The sequence below is a fragment of the Lonchura striata genome, chromosome 7, assembly GCF_046129695.1.
Source record: "Lonchura striata isolate bLonStr1 chromosome 7, bLonStr1.mat, whole genome shotgun sequence".
In the NCBI taxonomy this organism is placed as follows: domain Eukaryota; kingdom Metazoa; phylum Chordata; class Aves; order Passeriformes; family Estrildidae; genus Lonchura; species Lonchura striata.
In genome coordinates, this window is record NC_134609.1 from 15,251,384 (window position 1) to 15,272,672 (window position 21,289).

The following is a 21,289-nucleotide window of genomic DNA, read 5'->3' on the forward strand; positions in this document are numbered from 1 at the left end:
CATTATAAACCTTCCCTCTGTTCTTCACCATCCAGCCACTGGGCAGGATATATATGTTTAATTAATTCTGCTTTTACCTTCGACCTGTAAATAGTGGGAGTAATGTCAGATTTATATGTTATATGAATAACAAGGATTTCTCAGGAGACCCTATCATGGTGAAAGAGGCTAACTGTAATTTTCAGCTGTGAGTAATTGTATATAATATAATCCTAAATGATTTTTCTTCTGTAATTTCATTAGAGTTTAGAAATTTAATTAGATTTTGAATCACTCTGAAATAAAGTAGCAAAACACCCAGAGACTAAGTGCAGTGGTTATTTTGTCCTCCGAGGCCAGAATTCTTGGTCTCAAATTGGCATGTGTTCATTAGGAGGAAGTTTGCAGAAGTTCTTGATATATTATTGTCTTTCAGAATGGACTCTGAATAGGTCTTTGGAGAGCATTAGAAGAGCACACAATTATTATACAGACTCTTTTTGAGGTTTAAGATCATCTGCCTTTCATATACTTAATAAAAATACGCCTCTAAAGTTGTTTAAGAAACTGTGGAGATAGGAAAGATGCTACTCCAGTGCCTCAGTGCTCCTCTTGGTTTATTAGCAACTCCAGTACCTGTGTATGATGATACAGAGAGGAGCTGTTTGCTTTACTTTAATGATTAGGTAGGTTTATGGTTATTTTTATTGCTACACATATGAACTGTCATGGTGGCTGTAATTAGAGACACACTAAAATGCTGTTCCTTCTATTCCATCTGAGGTTCAAAACAAATCTGTCCTGGCCAACTTTGATTCTCTGTGGAATTCATTCTATGGGCAAAAAATGGATTCAGATGGCACTGAACAGGATGAAACAAAGACCAATGCAACAGCGTAGGATAGCATGGGGTGCCATGACAGTTGTGGGTTCAAAAAGGAGATTCTCTTAAAAATTAAAAAAACTAAATGTTGTGAAATGAAGAATTTCAGCAGGGCAAATCAGACAGACAGATATAGAAAAGCTCTCTCAATAATGGCAAGCTAAACTATTTGAAAAGAAAGTAGTCAGTTCAGTGCAATGGGATGCAGTCTCAAAGTGAAAAATCAAAAAGAAGCACCCTATATAAGCAGAATATTCTGTTACAGACTGACCCATGCAAACATTGCTGGCTGACTCATGTCAACATCCTGTTGACAGGATTCAATGAGCTGTGTTGGCCACTTCAGCTAGACAGGAGTGAAACTGTTCCTTGATCAGATCCAAGGGGTCATTTCCTTTGATTCATTAACAGCTCTTGATGAGAGCTCATCATCACACAGATCCAGTCCTCAGGTTCAAATATATTCTTTCAGAGTGTGGCCAAGTAAATCTTGAGTCTAATTGAAAAATATTTTTAGAAAAATATTGAAAGATTTTGTGCACTTTGTTTGATGGATACCATGGTGATTAGACAACCTCAGGCAGTCTGGTGTGTGTGGATGTGCTACCTTCCAGTAACATGTCATGTCACATCATGGAACAAATTGAAGGAAACATGTTCAGGCCGGCTACTGCCAAAAAATCAAGGTGGTTTTGCTATGGGCATCCAGAACAAATGGAAACTATGCTTGAAAACTCACAGCTGCTCTTCCTTTGCTATTTTCTCCATCACTCCCTCTGTCAGGACTCTGAGAGGCTGGGACAACTGGAAGGGATTCCACATGGCAGCAAGCAGCAGAATCACAGATGTCGGGTGTGTTAACAAAGGGAAACACGCCTGCACCAGTTATTTAATGCTTTCCTCCCTTGGTGTTAAGGAATACTGTGGGAAACCATTTGGCATTCCAGGCTTGCTCCTTTTTTATTCCCCTCCTTCTCTCTTTCCTTTTCCATGTAAAGTAATGCGTTATGTTACAGAGATGATGGTACATTTTAAAAACATGTTTTCTGGATTTTACTTGAGGGACACTATAGTTTGGCTCTGTTACCAACTCAGAGAAGTGCAAGGAGGCAAAGAAAAAAGCCTTGGGACATGTACTCAAATGATGTACTTGTGTACATCAGGAAAGACAGTGCTGAAGCAGTCTCTACATTATTTGTTTCATTGCTGAAATCTGAGTGAGCAACTGGAGGAGGAGATCCCATAGGTTGTATATTTTCTGAAGCACTGTAAGTCCCAGTGGAGATATTGTAGTACTTATATAGTGCCAGAGAAACTGGGATGCTACAGGAGAAAGAAACAATCCCAAAAAGCTCATGAAAAAAAGTAATTGTGAGAGAGTTTGGCTCTCTGAGAAGTGAGTTTTGGACTGGGTGATCCTAAATGAGGGGCTCCAGTATTCACTGGATGATATTGTCTGGTCCTCTGGTTATCTCAGTTACTGGAGGGGCATTTGTTGATAAAGTTTTTTACTGAGGCAGCACTGCTGGAATTTTTCCTATGTAGGTATTCATACTGCATGAACAAAACATGCCAGGCAGCCTGGCTTTGTCATTGTTGCATATTCTGATACACTCAACTGTGTCTTAAAATATCTTTAACGAGTATGATGATAACTTAAAAAGTTCCTAAGCAACCTCTGAAAATGGCTAGAAGCTTACTCTCTGATGATGGTGTGTGTGGAGGAGGAGAAAAATGCAGTCAGAGCAAGAGGAAAGGATAAAATATGTCCATTTTCCATCCAATATTCTTGCATTTCGTCTCCATCTGTATTCTGTATAAGCATGTTGGACTTTATTAAAGGGAAACCATGGTCGGTTTCCTCCAAATGATCTACTAAAGAATGTAGGTAGTGGAGTAAAAGAAACTTTTTCTGTCTCTCCTGTTCCAGGTGTAAGGCAGGATTTTCAACAGGCTAAATCTTCAAAGAAAATATGCTGTAAGTGTGGAAAGGTTGAATGTCTTGATGAGGAATGAACTCTTGAAAAACAGCTGTTCCTTTGCGAAAATGTAGATTCAGTGCTCCATAAGAGTGGTAATTCAGGTAGTTCATGTCCCTGTTATCCCCTCTTGGCTGGGTCACCCACTGAATTGCATTCTCATGATGTGCTGTAACCAGAGAACAGAATGATCCATTGCACTGTCACAGCAAAAAAATGATGTATCCAGGGAGTTCTTTTTTTCTTTTGCTAGTCAATTCAACCATCAAAAGAGGGGATATGAAATGTGAGATATGTAACTTCTACAAGAAAGCCTGGTTAGTTTCTGGGTAGAAATGTTCAGCTTGTGGTTTTGGGTGTGTGTGTTTGTTTTAGTGATAAGGAAGCTTTTGCTGTCAGACTGCTAGTCAAGGGCACCTATGCCTAGTGAATAGTGGACAACTGCTCTCCTACAGCTCATTTATATTTTTCCTCGCATGTACAAATATGTTGCACTTTACTTTTGAAATCCTGTTGTCAGAAGCCAATTTTGAATGTACATAGAGTGGAGTTACTTGAACAAGCCATGCAGTTCCTATTCAAAAGAATTGCCACTTTCTTTATAACATGAGCAATATTGGTGACATGACGTTAGATCTTAACTGAATCCCATTTCAGTGCCAGCTAATATTTGCACTTATAGAAGGCATTAAAGAAGCTGGGACTTCTCTTGACATAAAGCAAATGTTGCATCTTTAATGGAATATAAGAGGCATAAACAAGCTTGTCCCTTATTTGGGATTAGAAATATGATTTTTTTCTTTTACATCTAAAAGCACTAAAAGTCATTAGACATCTTCATAAACACCAGGTTAAACAACCATTCAGCATTCATTTCCATGCAGATTCCCCGAAATAGATTACATTATCTGCCTGTGAAAACAGTCCTTTTGCTCTATGGAAAACGAAAGCTTTCAGCCTCTGACAGGGGCGTTCAGATATATCATCTGTGCATGGAAGGGCTGTGTCTGCCAAACTGAGTGGAAAGATGTTTATAGTCAAAGGAAGAATGGCACTAAAATTCAAATTTAGGTAGCTGAAGTAAGAGAGTTAAATATGTTACCTCCCTTCTTTCTTTAAACCCTTATATATAGATGTAGGGATGTAAAAACTTGTTTTAACTCCTTCAACAGAAATTTAAGTATGTGCATTATGGTTTAAGATAGTTAGAATCTTAGAATATTATAGGATCTAAGCTATATTATTTTTCTGATGGATGAGGCCTGAAGTCTTTCCTACGGAGGTAGTGTTAATGATAGGCAGTTAGCAGAAGCAGCAGCTCAGTGCAGAGGCACTTTGCTAGTAAAATCATCACTATGCCTGATCAAGTGACAGCCAAGGCATTCAGCTTTTACTGTGTACTAACGTCTGCCTACATCACAGCCCAAATTAATCTTATGGGAGGGATCTGAAACAAGACTGCCTTCCTCACTAAATCCTTGCAGCACCACAAGTTCTGGTAGATGCCATTCCCCTGCATTGTCTATCTCTATTGAGCTTGCAGGCTCCTACACCCCTGGTTCCCCTCACAGAGAGCCCTTAGTTAATTAGATTAATTTGAAGATATCCCTAAAAGCTTTAGGTGGTGGACAACAAATGCAAGGTGGTCTGCTGATGGCAGCTTATGTAAATTTTTTCTTCACTGCTCTGTAGAAATCAAGAGCTTGGCCATAACATCTTTCTTGATTTCCTTCCCTTTTGTTTGGCACTGTCCTTGTTTATCAGCCTAAAGCATATCAGATGAACCAGGTCAGGGGCAACATGGGGTTGCTTAAAGGTGTTGATGCCATAGGGGGAAGCAGCAGAACCAGCATGTGAAGTATTCAAGGGCTGACTTCGAACTATGTGAATTTGTGATATGCAAGCTGCACCAGGAAAGGGAATGTGAGGTTACTGCAGTCACTCAAGCCTGTGAAGATATTTGTCATTCCAAAACCATGCTGTTGAGGGCTTTGGTTGAGGGGGAGCATCAGGGAGGGTAAAATAGAAAGTGGAATGTAGGTTCTCAGGATTGCTATAAAGAGGCACAAGTGACATCATGACAAACTCATCTATTTCTCCCCCAGGGAAGAGGTGGAAGCAGTGCACATAACATTAGCCCTGATCTCTTGGTGTGAATTTTGCAGGGTTTGTATAAATCTGTTCAGTGTACATGGATATTAGCTTAGGTTGGGACTCCTGTATTCAAGGGAAGTCTGAAGTGCACTTTTGCCTCTCTTGGGCTCTTACTTTCTCTGTGGGCTTGCTGGCACCTGAGCCTGGCCCATGTACACAAAGTCTCTTTATGGGTTCAGCTAAACAAGGGTTTGCAGAATGAGGAGTGAGGACGAGATCACATCTACATGTCCATGTTTTGGCTGCAGAAAATCAAAACCATCTACTTGAAATGCAGGCTGGGCTAGAACTGATGTCCTCTTGACTTGCTTGGATTCATTCTCATCTCTTGGGATCTTCTGTACTAATTGTCTGTTTTCTCCTTTTTTGAGGTTTTGCCTTTTCCAGTCCAGTCCTTTGGCTATCACCTAGAAGTGAATGCAGATGCAGCAGAAGGATTTGTTCAAAATTTATTTCCCTGATGCCCAAAGATGGACAAAACTACTAAAACCCTCAGTGAGCATCTGCTGTAGTGATGGAAAATTTCTGAGTTGAAAATGGAAGATTTTTCAGTGGTCCACATGTTCACATGGTCTAACACTGTGATTAAGGGAGGCAAGGGTTCATTTGGTAGCATCATAGAATGGTTTGGGTTGAAAAGAACCTTAGAGATCATCTAGTTTCAGCCCCTCTCTCAAGGGCAGGGGCACTTTTCACTAGACCATGTTCCTCAGAGCCCAAACCAGCCCTGAACACTTGCAGGGGTGGGGGACTTCCAACTTCTCTGGGCAACTTCTTGCTGTGCCTCATCAGTTCCAGTGCCTCATATATTATGTTCCTTTGGCATTTTTTTGTCTAAATCATGTAGAAAAAATTTTAGTCTGAGTTACATGTGTGCAGTTTAGTGTGTCACTGCTTTAGTATCTTATTCTCTTTTCTCTGTGACTGAAAGATTTCTAAATTACTCAAGTCACCAGTAGGATGTCAATCCAGCAACATTTAGACAACATCAGTAAAATTACAAAGTGTCTTTTTTCTTTCAGGACTCTCCCCCATGAAGTTCTTTTTGATCAGCATTAAGAGGTCATTCCTTCACCCTGGCAGCCTCTACTGGAGTGAAATACAAGCACTTTTACCAGCACTTACCATGGATAATTAACAGCTTAGCTGGGGTTTCAGTATTTACTTAAAGCTGCAAGGATGCAAGACTTAGGGAAGCCCAGTCTGATCATTATTCACTTCTGAGACAAATGTGGAAAATGTTAGTATAGTCCCTGGTTCTGTGTGAAGCTGGGAGCAGGATTTGAGGGGGGTAGGGATGTAGGGAGGCCATGGGGGAGGGAGGGAATGACAGTACCAGAAGTGAGAAGATTTAAATAGCTGTAGGAGGATGCTGATGGCCACAGAACAGGGGCAGGGACACCTTTGACTACAGCAAAAGGGGCATGACATGTTAAAGGAGAAAGGAAATGCAAAACTGAGGGTCACACTTAAACTGCGGACTATAAAGTACCATGTCTGGGGGTGGGCATGTAGGGACTGATGCCAAACAAGCAGGTATATTTTGTAAAGCATATTTGAGGGCTCTTAGGCTAAGGAAATTTTAGATTAAGTTTCAGATATCAGGTCAGACAAGGGGACAGAGATATAGCATAGCAGCAATGTTAGTCTGAGCAGAGAGCCAGTAAAGGGGCTTGGCTCATTCTACAGAGCTACAAAGCTCATGCAGCATTTTCCAAAGAAGCCCTGTGGCAATCAGGTACCTCGTGCAGTTGCATCCCATGGACTGGGTGTCCATATCCCCTTGGCACTTCAGACTATCCTCGTCTTTTCAGTGAACTCTTGCTATCCCACTCGGTGTGATAAAAGAAACTGGAGGCTGCTGAGTGTTATGCTGCCTCTATTCAAATCTCTAATGAGCTCCTCCTTGTAGCTCCAGGTTTAATTAGTTTTCATTGCAATATTAATGATCCAAACAAACCATTTTAACTTTCCTGTTGCACAGCTGGAATCTTCTTATTTAGTATTGTACTCTATAAGGGAATCACACCAACTTCCTTTCCCCTCCCCCATTTCTGCCATTAATATGCATTAAAATCACAGTCTCATTGGCATAGAATTTCAGACCTGCTATAAAACTCTAATAATTTCTAAAAATGGCAAGGCTGAACTAGTGACAGAGCCTTATCCAAATAATGCAAAGCTGGATTTCTCCTAGAGTTTGATGGAAACAATGATTAATATTTCATTTATTTATTTACAGTCTATCAGCATTTACAAATATTTGTTCATTCCTTTGAGCATACATAAAATCTTTCTTGAACTCCTTAGTATTAGAGAAGAAATTTCTAGTCTGTTAATCTTCCGAAAAAATGCCTGCTTTCTCTCTTTATTTTCCCCTCAGGAGAAGGGTATACCCTGCCCTTCCCAGTGTCTTCTCCTGTCACAATGGACTAGATGCATCTCATATTTCCCTCTGAAATCCCCAGTAGTGAAGATTTAGAGGACAGTGCTTTTGTTACCCTCTGGTGTGTTTTGCCTCCTGGACTCACTGTGACTTGTGAAGGCTTAAATGAGTTGGACTGTAGATAATCTGGGTATCTTCCTGTGGAAGGATGCTAGAGAAGACTAGACCCTCTGAAAGACTGACATGGAATCTTGCCAGCACCTTCCCCTTTCTAAGCCATAAAAATAATGGAAAACTTGGCAGCAAAAAAGCTGCAGAGTTTCTTGCTTAAACTCCTCCTCAGAGCTGGTCTTTTGCTGTCACAAGATCTGGAGAGTTTTGGCTTTTTCATGTTTAGAAATGGATGTTTTCTAGGAGCCTGAAGAGCTGTGCTCAGCTGAGAGGCTGTCAGCAGCTGGATAAAAGGATTTACCAGCTATACTGCACAAGAGAGGTCAATATACAACTGTGAAAGTGCAAAATAGATTCAGCACCACTTGCAAAATGTAATTTTCATTGGGACTTAACTCTCATAAGTGCTCACACTGTTTTTGAAAATAGGACTTTGGAGTGTGCCCGTGAAAATAAAGAAATGCTGTGGGATGGCTTGCTCTGTCATTGCCTGCAGGGTCTAAGTTCAAGAGAGGAACAAGTGGCTTGATTGCAGAGCACCATCCCCATGACCCATGGAGTGGGGAGCTGGAGGTGCCACCCCTGGAGCCCCTGCAGCATTTCCTCCTGCGTGACCCCAGCCTGCCCCTTCTCCAAGAGGGCTGTCCTCACAGAGCACTTTTCTTTAGGAAGTCACCAAGTCACATGGGAGCTAAACTCACAATTCTATCCTTAAGTCAAGCATTTATGATACTGTATATTTGCTTGAAAGCTGAAGCAATTCAGTAAATGCAGGAATGTAATGGTATCATCAAGGTCTCTGACTGCTGCTGGTGTTGGGAGAATCATCCAGGAGAGAGGTTGGATACTGATGGTCAGGACTTCACTCAGTGGTCCCAAGGTTTCTCCAGCTGTGTAGTATTATAAAGATCAAAATCTCTACCTCCACCTATGTGTTTAAATACCATTTCTTTTTCTGCTTGCCTGATTGCCTGAATAGAGATGTTTTGTGCGTGGGTGTCCTGACTTATGGGATTCATGGCCTATTTTCTTGACTTCTGTGATCTCACAGGGGAAAGACTTTCCTGTGTGGCATTTTTTGCCAGAACATTTCTGTGTAGCAGCAGTTTCTTGAAGATTCATATCGGTGAGCTGGTTTTCCTAATGCTCTTGTGCTGGTTTACTTCACATTTTGCATTAATTTGTTGAATGGGAGTGTAAGGGTGACTGGTAACCTACCAAAGCAGATTGTCAACAGCTGACAGGTGTTTGTCCAAAGTGCTCCTGCTGAAAAGTTGTTGATAACTAACTTGTTTGCCCCAATGTGGGAGAAAACAAGAGGATGTGTTATCATTTCAGAAATCATGAGAGTAGATGGGGTAGAGGAGCAGCCAAGGAAATGAGGGATGCTGTCTCCTTGCTCATCTGCAAAAAGTGAACTTAAAAAAAGCTTCACGTGAACTGAAAGTGGTATCAGAATCATATCCTGACAGAGTGACTGGTCTGCACCCCAGGAATGTGTGGCACATGGAGGATATAGGGAGCACAGCTCCTGGCTGGGCTGTGCCCAAGCCAGGACACCAGGACACCTTCTAGAGAGGAATATAACAGAAACAGGGAGATAACTTCCCTGAGGTTTCATGTCACCAGAGTTGCCTTTAGTGTTGCAACTGACAATACCACAGCATGAAAATGATCAGTTTAAATGCACTTCTTACTCTAAATGCAACTATTATTTAAGATTAAAATTGGTAAGACCTCTTATCACTGTCAGCCAACCACAGCTTACCAGACAAATATCTCCCTTACCTGGTTTCCAGGGGCTTATAGTCTTCCCTTGGCTGCCAACATAATTATGTGTGGTTTCTTCCTAACTCAGTTCTGCCAGAAAGATGAAGTTTAGTTTAAATTCTTATCAGGAGGACTTTCAGTCTGCTCTGTTTCTTCAGAGTGATACCTGGGTCATCCAAAGAGGCCAGCAAGAGCCAGAGAGGGGAGATGGGGCATTAAGGTTAAGCCAGAAAACTGCTGGGCACTAACACCTCACTGGCTTGGAGCAGCTTCAGGACCTGCTCTGCTCTTTCTTCAGTCAGTAGCCTCTTAGTCAAAATACTGCTGTAAAGCTAAATCAAAGGGATCATACCAAGGGATGGATCTGCTTTAACACAATAGTTTTCTAAATTGAATTAAATTGCTGTTCAAAGTGTGCTTCCTTTAGTGACAGAAGTGTGATTTTACCTCTTTCTATTCCTTGTATCTCTGCCAACTGAACTACCTGAAAGGGGACAGCTTCATGCCTTTCCATATCTGGATATTTCCACTAAAACTGAGCCAACTTTTGATAGTAAAAGGCATATTTTTCAGTGATGTTTAAATTAAGAGCCTTAGTTAATTTACTGCTCCTAGAGAAAATCCCATTCCTCTTAGAGAGACATGATTTTATCTCATACCTGAGCATTGACTCTTTCATAGCTGGTGGGACAGACAGCAGATGCTTTATAGTATTTTATTTGACTGCCACTTTGAATCTTTGCACCAGCTAGATTTTTCTTCAGCAGCTGTAAACATAACTCATGGTTTTGGGGGGGACTGAGGACTCATAGCCTCATGTAGAAACCATTTAATGGCACTTTTCTCCCTTTAAACAAAAGAATAATTTCTTGTGTTGAAACAAACATAAGCATTGATATGTTTTGGGCATAAGTTGGTGTTGCTGCATTAAATGCTGGATCTTCTGTCTCCCCACAGAAGCATGAGGGCCAGCAACTTCACTTTAGGTAGAGGCACACTAAGGACAGAATCACAGACACTCACCTGCAATTTCAGTAAGAGCATTTCTGAAGACAAATAGTACTGCATGAATCAGGTGCATTTATGGTTGGTCATAATAAAGAATAATTATATTAAAGGTGTAGGGTTGACTGGGCAGGCTTCCTATTCTGGTATTGGAATCTCCTCTTAAAATCTTTAGCCATTTGGCTTGTGATTGAAAGCTGCATGATGTTTCCACATTGGAGCTCATTGCAGGGAAAAGCTTAAAGCTGTCAGTTGTTCCAAAAGCTAATGGAGACATTAAAAATATAGCAGCTTACTGGGGAGAAAACAGGGTGTGTGGGGAACACGTGTTACTAGCATATGCTGTAACTGGACTGTAAGTGGTCTCCACATATTCATGAATGATGGCTGACCTCTACTCTGCTAGGGCACATGTGTGCACGTCCATCATGACACCACACTCTGAACTTACTCCATCAGAGGCTCTTGGGAACATAATCCTGATATCTGTCTCCAAATATAACTCTGCTGGTCTGCAATATAAGGCAGTGAGGAGAGCTGCTGCATCCAGGAGCCATTTGGAAACTGCTGCAGTGATATTCACAGAGATCTCTGTGCCTGGTTGATGACCTTCTTCACTAAGAGGCAAATGTCTGCAGCTTGTAAAAGAAAAAGATGCCTCTGAATGCCTTTCCACTTTTAAAAGCTCCTCAGTGCCGGCTCAGCAGAGCAAGTGAAACCCACAAGTGGCAGTCCTTGCTGTGTTTGTACTGTAAGAATGTATGCAGCCATGCATCTGGACAGGGAGGCTTGTCCCAAGCAGGGCACTGGGAATCATTCTTGGAGCTGCCTCCAACTTAGGAGTTAGAGATTTGACCTGAGCCAAATCACTGACTAGGAACTGTTTCAAATTCAGTTCCTGTGGAAATAAGGCCAGTAACACCTCTCTGCCCCAGTGTTCTGCTTGTTAATCTGTTTGTAAAACAAGACTGCAGAGCAGTTCACAAGGGATTGGGAAAGACTCATTCATTTGTATTTAAAGAATATCAGGATCCTTGGAGAAAAGTTCCTTATTAGAGCAATAATGAATACAAAAACTAAGAACACTTCTGTTATCACAGAGAAATTGCAGAGATTTGGTCAGCATCACTTGACTGTAGCTATATTTGTCCTGTGGATTACAACAAAAGAACAAATCATTCTCTCTAAGTATTTTTGAATATGGAAGATGAAAATTATATATTGAGATCTTTTAAAAGAAAATTAAAACTTTAACTCTGAGGTGTGTGTAATAAAATGGCACTTTAATTCTCTAGTGAGCCATGCAGGCTTCTTCTGTTAATTTATTCACTTCTTTTCTTTTTGTGCTTCATGTAATATTCTGAAATTATTAATGTGGCAATATATTTGACCACAAAAACCTGCCTTCTAGTGTTGTTAAGATTGTGAATTAACTCCACAATGGAAGGCATTTCTGACTTCGAGGCAAAGAGATCATGCTTGGGATACAATGATTAACAACATAACAGATATGCGAGAACTTCTTGCAGAAGGTTTTCCCAGGTGTCTTGCCATGATGTGTCTGTAGGCTGAGGTCTGTCCAGCCTGTGGTACTCCAGCAGTCAGTTTTGTGTCTCTGCACTGCAGACACCTGTGAACATCACACCTGAGCTGCCATGACCCCTGGGACACAGCACAATTCCCCTTGAATAGTACTGCAAGCACTGCTGAGCTTGGGATACCTTCCAGTCCCAGGGAGGGTGCTGAGTGCCAGGCTGAGGTCTCTTCATCACACCTCCCAGCACAGCACACTGCAAAATCCACTTGGTAAGGAGGCATCTCAGCCCTTAAGTGACTTGTATGTCATCTGTCTTAGCTGGGTAACCCAAAACCCAGCAGCAGCAAGCAGAAAGGAATTTGGTGGGATGAGTTCAGTTCAGTGCAATCTAAACCATACCTTCATAATTCTACAAATACTTGCAGAACTCAGATGCAGTCCTAGAAATGCCCCATCAGTTTCATTTGAACCTCTGAGCTGCATCATCAAAGTCTGACACTGCACCTTGTAGTGATTGTGGCATAGAGCCTTGACTTACCACTGCCAACCTAGGTTGTAGGTACCTTTTCTCATTGGACTCATTCCATCATCCCTGTGTTTAGGCACTTCTAGGACTCATCCTGCATTAGTGGTACAGTTTACACTGAATGCACAATGTAATTAATGGGTACAAGTTCAGGACTCCCTCTCTGTGGGGTTTTGGCAAAAAACAGGCAAAAACTGGGAGGAAAGCAGGGTTTTGTTAAGGGTAGTTGCTATGATTAATATCAGGTAGAAAGAATGGGAGTAGTTAAGGAGAAGCTAAACTGAATGGTGTATTCTACACACAGCAGGAGCAATTACTGAGACCTTGGCTCTGCTGTGGATGTAGCACACACTCCTGGGGCAGCCTGCAGAGGCTGCCTTGGCAGAGAGCTATAAGGAGCAGGATTTTCCAAAATGCTTTTCTCAGCACAGTGTTGCTGTGCTGGCTCTGGGATGTGTGTCTCCACGCTGGTGGGCTACATTCATGCCTCCAAAATATCTGCTTCACGCTCAGCGGTTAGAAAGGCACACAGAAGACTGGGAAAAGGACCAAGAATAGTATTGTGTCCCCACATAAATCCATTCTGAATAGTCTATAGTGATTGCTGTCACCGCAAAGCAGTTGTAAGAGCAGATTAAAGAAAATCCACAGAGTAGAAGTGTAAAGAAATGCAGAGTATTTTCTTGCATCAGAAAGACCCTCAGCTCCAGTGCTGTTGTGTGAGCCTTCACTTGATACCTGAGCTCCCTGACTCTTGGTGGAGGTAAGAGTGTTTGCTTGGTATTGTCTTTGCCAGGGGCTGGGCAGAGGCAGATTGCATCACCCTAACCCTTTGCTGGACTTCTTCTGGAGAAGAATGAGGTAAAGTTAAGGTGAATTTTTCACTCAATGAAGAGTTGAACCATAACTACTCACTCCCCTCACTGCTTCCAGGCAGAGAGCTGCTGAAGCAGGGTCAAGCCATGGCCACCCTCTCCTCTGTCCTCCAATCCTTGTACTCAGCACACTGAGAGCTGAGCACATGCACTTTTTACAGGGCTGTCAAATAAGCAGTGAAAGGAAACAGACTTCAAGACTCATTTAATTGGAAAAGAGCACCTATCTTTTTAGGCAAAGGCAGTGTTTGCTTGTCACTGCTGTCAGCAGCAGGGGCTCTGCCCAGAAGTCCCTTTAGGCACTTAATTGTGTTAGGGGAGCTGTGAGGTCGTGATGCAGCACCCATAATGCTGGCAGCCTGGGGCAGGGGGAGGTGGGTTTGGTGTCAGCCCTGGGGTGTCACTGCCAGCAGCACTCAGCACCCCTGGCTCACTTCAGGCCAACTCACACTGTCCCAGCCACGGCGAGGGAAGGACAGCGTTGGTACAGGCAGATTTCTCTCTGCAGGTAACTGGGTATGTGTCTCTTTAGTTCTTCTTTCTGCATGAAATTCTGTTTTCTGACTGTTAATTAAATGAAATACAACCTGCTTTGCATATATGAACTTTTTACTGGTGAGGGCTGGCACCCTGTCTTGCTCAAATTTGCCAGCAGTTTCAGTGTCCACCACCTCTGTCCCTCTTTCCAGCCTAGCTCTGAAATCCTGATGCATTGCAGAGGTCAGGAATGACACTCAGGTCTTGGGACAAAAGCTTAGGGCAAAGGCTGGTCGGGCTGTGGTGCATGCCCAGCACCATAGGCACGACAGGGCTGTGCATGGGGCTTCTCCATCAGGGTGACAGCTCAGCATGGTTTGCTTTGGAAGGTTGGAGGGAAGTCACTTAGAGGAGAATACTTAATTTGTTTAGGTGCTTTTGATTGGATCCTATGCAATCTTAATCTACTTGTATGTCTTGCTGGAAAATTCACAATTAATATACAGATATAGGACCAGACCTGCAAATTTTAGAGGAAAAACAGACTTTCCTTGTACCGCTGCTCCTAGTTTTCCCTTTATTATTTTCTTAAATGTTTAAGATTTTCTCATTATCCCTGTTCACTTTAAATATCCTCTGGTATGTATTTCATTTGTTTTTCCTTGCTCAGGGGATCTCAGTCATTGCTGGGTTTCTGTCCCTTTTCTAGGGCCAAAGTCCTGCCACCTCTCTTCAGCTGTCTCAGCACTTGGTGCCTGGGCTAAGCCACTCAGGAAGGCTTCCTCTCTTGTCTGCTAGGTGTTCTGAGCTTGTGATTCTTCCTTACAGGAAGAAGGGCATGTCAGGCATCCCAGAGGTGTCTGTTAACCTCCAGGGATGAGAAAAGGAGCTAAGATCAGTTTAAACTTGCAAAAGGTGAGCAGTGGGTGTGATGGATTTTGTCCACTGATCTCTCCTTCTTGCTCATACAGGATATTTGCCACTAGAGCTGCTCTCTATCTCTTTTTCTGCATCCAGCACTGAAACAAGTGTTCTTAAGTGTCTCTGTACCTTGAGGGTGAATTAGTGCGTTCCTGTGCCCTCACAATAATAATAAATAATATCTTCTATTTATAGAGCTTCAAAGTTTCCCAAAGAGCCACCTTTGGGATGGAACATACCAACAGTTAGTGCATAGCAACCCTAGACAACAACTTAAGACATATGAATGTATCCAGTTGAAGCTGAAGCTGAGATTTCTTTTGGCATAAGATAATTGCAAAGATTATTAATTATTATTGTTTATGCAGCTCTAGACTCAAGAGCAATAGGCACTTTTAAAATATGACCAGCAGTTAGAAAAAAGCACAAAGGTATTACAATCATACCACAGTAATTTGCAGAAGGCAGAATGTGCTAGTAAAAATCCTCCCTTGGAGGTTTTTCCATCTAGAACTCAGCATGAGCTATTGAATAGTCCATAATGCCAGAAGAGGAGAAAGATGGCTTTTTCATAAGTTCCCAGTATAAACTTGAGCATATAGTTTGGTTGCTCTGAAGCTAACAACACGTCTACAAAGCAAATTTTAGGTGAGATCTGGAAAGAATATCAATGCAAGTATTTTATATGAATCTCTATGTATTTTGCAGGGTGATTTTATTCAAATTGACAGTGGGATTGACAGGGATTTTTTTGTCTTAAACAACATGACCATGTGTTCATAGGCCTGGATTTACAGATCATCTCTAATCGCAAGGTTAGGTGTTTGCTCACTCTGGTACCAGCCACAGTGGAAACCACTGATATACTGAGTGAGTATTATTAAAATCTCCTGGACTTCACAGACTAATCTAGCTCAAATAGTAAATAGAAGGAGTGTGTGATTAGACTTGAAGTATTTTGTAGGAGCAGTGAGTCTGCAAATGATTTTTGAAGGCACTATGAAATTTCATTACTAGAATTTTTTTACGTTGATACCCAAATAAATGGTAAAGCTGTGAAAGGTGTGAAGGAAAATGTGCATCAGCACACTGGAATTAACCATTCATCAAGACATCAGATGCTGAACAATATAAAAATATTATTTTAAAGGAGTGTTCCATATTTATGCATTTTGATACACAACACCTATTCCTTGCTTTCTTCTGATCTTGTATTACTAGCATCGAAGTTTTGTATTTTTTTCTTTGGTTGTTTTCCTAAAAATCTTTAGCCTTTCAGAAAGGGTAGAGATGAGTTTTTTTTCAATGGAGATGTTTCATGCTTGTCATGCTCAACTAAGCTGGAAAAAGACTAATCCAAGGTCTCATTAGCATCCCTCCTGTGAGGAGAGCACAAACTCTGTCTGAAGCAATAAGCCAGCAGAGCATGTTCCAGCTCCCACTCATGTCCGTGGAATGAATTCTATTGATTAGAGCTGTTTCAGCTGCATATGCCAGGCTGCTTCTACACTAAACATCAATTTCCAAAATATCCAGTTTTCATGCCCCACTTTGAAATGTGTGAGATGCTGCTGCCCTTTGATAAGACTGGAATATTGAAATAAGAGGGGCTTGTGATCCCAAATGACATGGACACTGTTAAAAGTGTTGCCAGTGGAGACATCAAACCTTGCCTCTTTGTTCAGGCCTGCCTGCATATGCAGTCATTTTCTTAATGGATGTGGGAACACTGGATGTAGGAATTGCTGCTGTGTTTTGGAACAGCAATACTTTCTATCACTAACTAAAAGACTCCAATGAAAATGCAGTTTGAACTTGCAGTGCTTAAATGCTTCAGTCTGCTCTGTATTGAGTGTAAACACTTCTGAAATCAAGGACAATATCGGTATGAGTGTCATTATGTATCAACTAGAAGCCTTGATTTTGTGAACATGTTTAGTTTTGTTCCTAAGAGAAGAGTCCCTAATCTCTGAAGGAAGAAAATCATGCACCTCTTTGCCACATTAGAATTTTCACCAGTAATAATTTCATTATTGTTTTATGTTTATCTTATTTTATCTAAAACATTTTTGTAAAGTCTAAAGGAAATCAGTTGTGACTTTTTGAAGAGACAGTATTTATCTCTTTATCCCCATTATATTTTATTCAAATATTTGACAGTGTGAATTTTCTAATGAATTTAGCAGACTAGAAACATTCCAAAAATGCCTGAAGGCAGTGGTTTATATGATCGTAATTCAAGCCACATGCCTTTTCCTTAACAGAATGAGATTAAAGGATTATTTTGTTTGCATTTGTCAGTTTATTGATACCAGCCACTTTAATACATCTTGTATGGTGACTTCCAGTCCCAGGAATCACTTTACTACTAGAAATAGTCTCTGATTACCTGGGACTCATCTAATTAATCATCATTAAGGGGTTGTGACATAGCTTTTGGGCCAGGGGGAATTCTTAGGTTGTTTTCTGATGGCATCTTCCTATCTACTCCATATATATCACTGACTCCATTCTCCAAGTTCAACTACAGGGAAAGAGTGAAAATCCATCCCTAGCCTCCCAGTTCACCCAGTTGCCTGGGCAGGTTTTGCTGTGGAGCTCTCAGGTGGGTCCTGGCTGTGTCAGGCAGCCCAGGTGTGCTGCCCAGAGGAGCTGGGGCCAGTTCCTGCAGTGCAGCAGCACCAAGCACTTCTGTCTGAGTTTTGCCCTGGTTCTGTTTCCCTGCTTTTCTGCAGTGCTTGCTTTTCTGCTCCTCATTTGGCTGCTCTCTTCTCAGTCATTATTGAGCACTGTTCTGCAGAGAAGCACATTTGCTATCTTTCAGGCCAGGTTTTTAGCTGTTCTTGGCCTTGCTGTGTTCGTGTGAATTCCTCCCGCTAGCACTGATAATCTCAGTCCTTGTTAGTCTTCCCTTCCTGACATTCAGCAAAACCTTGAACAATTACACACTGGCTTTTTCTGAAAAGATGGGTATAAGCTTCTCATTCTAGTGCTTTCTGGTTTACTGAATGCTGATTTTAGACTGATTACTTTTCTTAAACATGTCTTAAAGTCATATCATTTTGGAGAGAGATTATTATAATTATTCGAATTACTGGAATGAGAAATGCAAAAGCTGTGCTGCTTCTTGCAGTTAAGGGGTGTGCTCTGATCTGCTGGTGGACTGGAAGCAGGTTAGGCAAGTGTGTTTTCTGTGCCTTGCATACTCCTGGTACCTGTTTTTCTGCCAAGACATGCAAAAATTGAATATTTTTCAAAACCTTTGTGGTTTCCAATAACCCTTTCCTGAGAAGCATTCTGAACTAGCAAGAAAGTTGGTTTGAGAAGGAGGAAATGCAAATTTAAATTTCTTTCCTATCTGATTCACATCTGGGCTGAACCTTTCTCCTAAACCAGCTGGCCTCCCCTTCACTATCCACTGGTGCTGCAGTACAAAACCATGCAGGGTGATATTTTGCACCCCAATATCTTCTGAACCCATTTTGCAGGACTCTTGAATTTTTTGAGATAATGCAGCATGTTTTTATGTTTCACTGATTTCAGAGGAATAAAATTGTATTATAAAATTATTTTCTTCTGCTGTGCTTCATTCTTTCTTCTTCTTGGACCACAGAAAGTGTATTCTACAAACCAGAAAATGAAAACCCATGTAATTCAGACAACTCATTAGACTCTAACAAGTTTTAATATTTTATCTTTTCACTCTTCACCTCTCTTCACCCAGAGATAAGCACACATTTGTACCACAGTACCTCTGCAGTACCAGCTGAACTGCAGCATCCCACAACTTCCTCTTGTCATTTCCTAGCAACTAGGGGGAGTAAGCCCTGCTCTCACTGCTCAAAACCCATCTCTCAGCTGGGACAGGATAAGGATGGTGATTCTGTGGAAACTTCCATGGGAATTAATCCAATGTGTTGTGTAAAGTGCAAAATAATTAATGAAATCTGGATGGAGGTGTGTGGGGATGAAACAAATACCATATTGTCTGGTTCACCTTGTCTGTGGTGGGGTGAGAGAGTGCAAGGGACTGAGAACAGCCATGTGACACCTCTGGATTGACTGGACTTCTGGCTGCCTGGGCTCTCATACGATCCCCTAAAAATAGCCCCTTATGGTTCCCATCATTGTTTGTCCAGCTATTTTAATTAGCCTGTGGTCTCTGCTTTTTGCTTTGCAATTTTTAAATGGGAAATATTTACACTAGGCCAGTGACCCCACATTCTTCCAACCTTTTCTTAAATTAGATGGATTATAGCTATGTTTATAAATTACCTAATGCATTTGGTTTAGCATCTTTAAATGTCGCTGGCTTCTATATAATGTTTTTAATGTGAACTAATTTTAGATCATTCCAACTATTTACCCGTATTTTTTCCCACATCTGATTTGTCACAATTGTGCTTATTTCTTAAACTTTAGTTTAAGAAAGACTAGTTTATTGCATGTCCTGTCACAGGCTGAAACTCTTCTGCAAATTGCAAGGTGCCAGCTTTTGCTGACATATCCTGATGAGAAGGGAAAGGTTTCCAAGAAAAATCAGTGCCCAGAAGGCAGATAGATACTTTGCTTGGTTTTTGGCTATTTTAGGTAATGCAAGCCTTTTGAAAAATGGGCTTAGATAGAAAAGTGCTTTGCAGGTTTAATCTTTATTTGTAGAATAATTTAGCCCTCTTCTGCTGTTTGACATTCTCCGTAGTTAGTTTCTTTATTGCCACATCTGTCTTCCACTCTTGGCAGAGTGTTTAATAGTGAGGCAGTTTTGCAAAAGCATCTTTCTGAGGTTCCTCAGGAGTGAGCACTGTATGTGGAGTGGCTGTGTTACTGCTGAAACGTGACTGCTCCTGACTGAAACATCAGTTTGATTTGGGGGAAATACGCAGGATGAGGTTATGACTGACATCCTTTGCCAAAGTGTCCCTGAGGCTGTGTTTTTAGAGTCCTTCTAGTCTACATTCTGTCCTCAAAAGCCAAAAGAGCCCCAGACTGGTGCCATGGTCGGGCACTTCACAGAGTTTTAGGATGAACGTTCCAGGCTGGAATCCAGACAAGTTCTTTCTGAGTCAGCTGAGTCTGGGTGCTATTGATGGCACAGCAGCAGGGAGAGATCAGGAGATCAGAAATTCTATTAAAATTGCATTTAAGGTCTTATTCACAGATGGACAAAAAGATGGTGGAACCAATGTCTGGCAGTGATCATAAATGCAGAGTCAAAAGTTAGCAAAGCTTCTTGGTTTCATAAGAAATCTGATTTCAGAGAAGAAAAATAATGATTTTTTAGTAAATAATATTTTTTACTACTTTATGAGAGCAAGACGAAAATAATTTTGACATTTTATTTTATTAAACACCATATTATAAAAATATGAAATATTAAATTAAGTAAATATTTATTTTTCTTGAACCCTTCTCAGATCAGAGACTTTTTACTTAGCTAGGCTTCATTCAAAGCTTCAATAAGGACAAATAGGAAAAAAATGCAATAATTTAAAAAATTCTTTCCTTGTTAGAATTCTAGGAGTCCCTAGAGTTGGGAGCAATGAACTTTATCTTCTGGCAAGGTTTGAACCCTAAGGAATAGTCCTAGAGAGAGGCTGTGGATGAGTCATGCATCTGTCTCATTGCACAAATTCTGCATGAAGGGGATAAGCAACTCTTCTAGACAGGTGGAGAAATGTCCCCAGGGAAAGAGGCCATAGGACTGCTAATGGTTCTCAGGTTCTGGAGATCTTTATGTCCTCACACACATCTTATCAGCTGGGTTTGTCAGGAGAGAATCTGCTTCAAACCAGGATGTACAAGGGGCTGGGCACAGACAGAGAGGATTATGACCTTTCGTTTCCCCTGATGCCTGTGCAGCACAGCCTGTGTTGGCTAGGAGGAGGTGCTGAGCAGAAAATGCACCCTTGATCTTGTTCCCCCTTGGGAGAGAAAATACCTGTATCAACAATTCACTGCTTTTGTGCAGCTGATAAGACCCAGAGGCTACTCTGTCCAACCAATGCTCTACACTCACCTACGCTCCTTGTCCATGCCCAGACATCAAGTTATTCCACTTACTGTGATAATAGTCAATAAATCAATCTGTGGCTTCCAGGTAAGAACTGAACCCGTGTTGCTTTGCTGGACAAAAAGTGCTGTAACCAAGCAGCTGAAAACTCAATATAGTCCTATTGCTCTCATGGGATCCTACACAGACCCCTTGCTTGTTAATGCCTTGAGAATTGTAAAACATTTAATTTTTACAACAAAAACAGTTTGATGCTTGAGTTTTCCTAGTCCAGGGTGATGTTTTCATTTCTGTTTATAATCAGTTCCACTTTTTGGTTTCCATGTACCAGGGACTTTTTTCATGTGATTGGTGCATTGACCTCTTGGGGTCTGCATACTGCTTCTCTGGGATTTGCAGCTAAGGAAAAAAACAAAGGAAAAAAACTGGCTCTTTCAGTAGGGCAGAACTCAATTTATTTCCCTAGAGAAACTGTTGGGGTAGGATACAAATCAGAAAAAGCTGAAAGCTACTGCTCTTGCATAAGGCTCTCTTGTCAGCATTCTCAACATTGCCAAACATACAAAGTTTCAAGTGTGTGTGTGAAAGATGGAATTCATTATGCATACAAACATGC

General features: G+C 41.3%; 1 protein-coding gene across 6 annotated transcripts in view; it reads left to right on the forward strand.

The window, feature by feature from the left end:
* C7H10orf71 (chromosome 7 C10orf71 homolog) overlaps positions 1-21,289 on the forward strand; it is a 79,199-nt gene that overhangs the window by 34,343 nt on the left and 23,567 nt on the right. The window contains exon 1 of one of the 6 annotated variants that reach the window (XM_031505251.1): positions 13,724-13,781. The exons of the other annotated variants lie outside the window; for them this stretch is intronic. The gene's annotated coding sequence lies outside the window, so the exon portion shown is untranslated. Of the gene's footprint in view, positions 1-13,723; positions 13,782-21,289 lie in introns of those variants that run through there. 6 annotated transcript variants of the gene reach the window in all.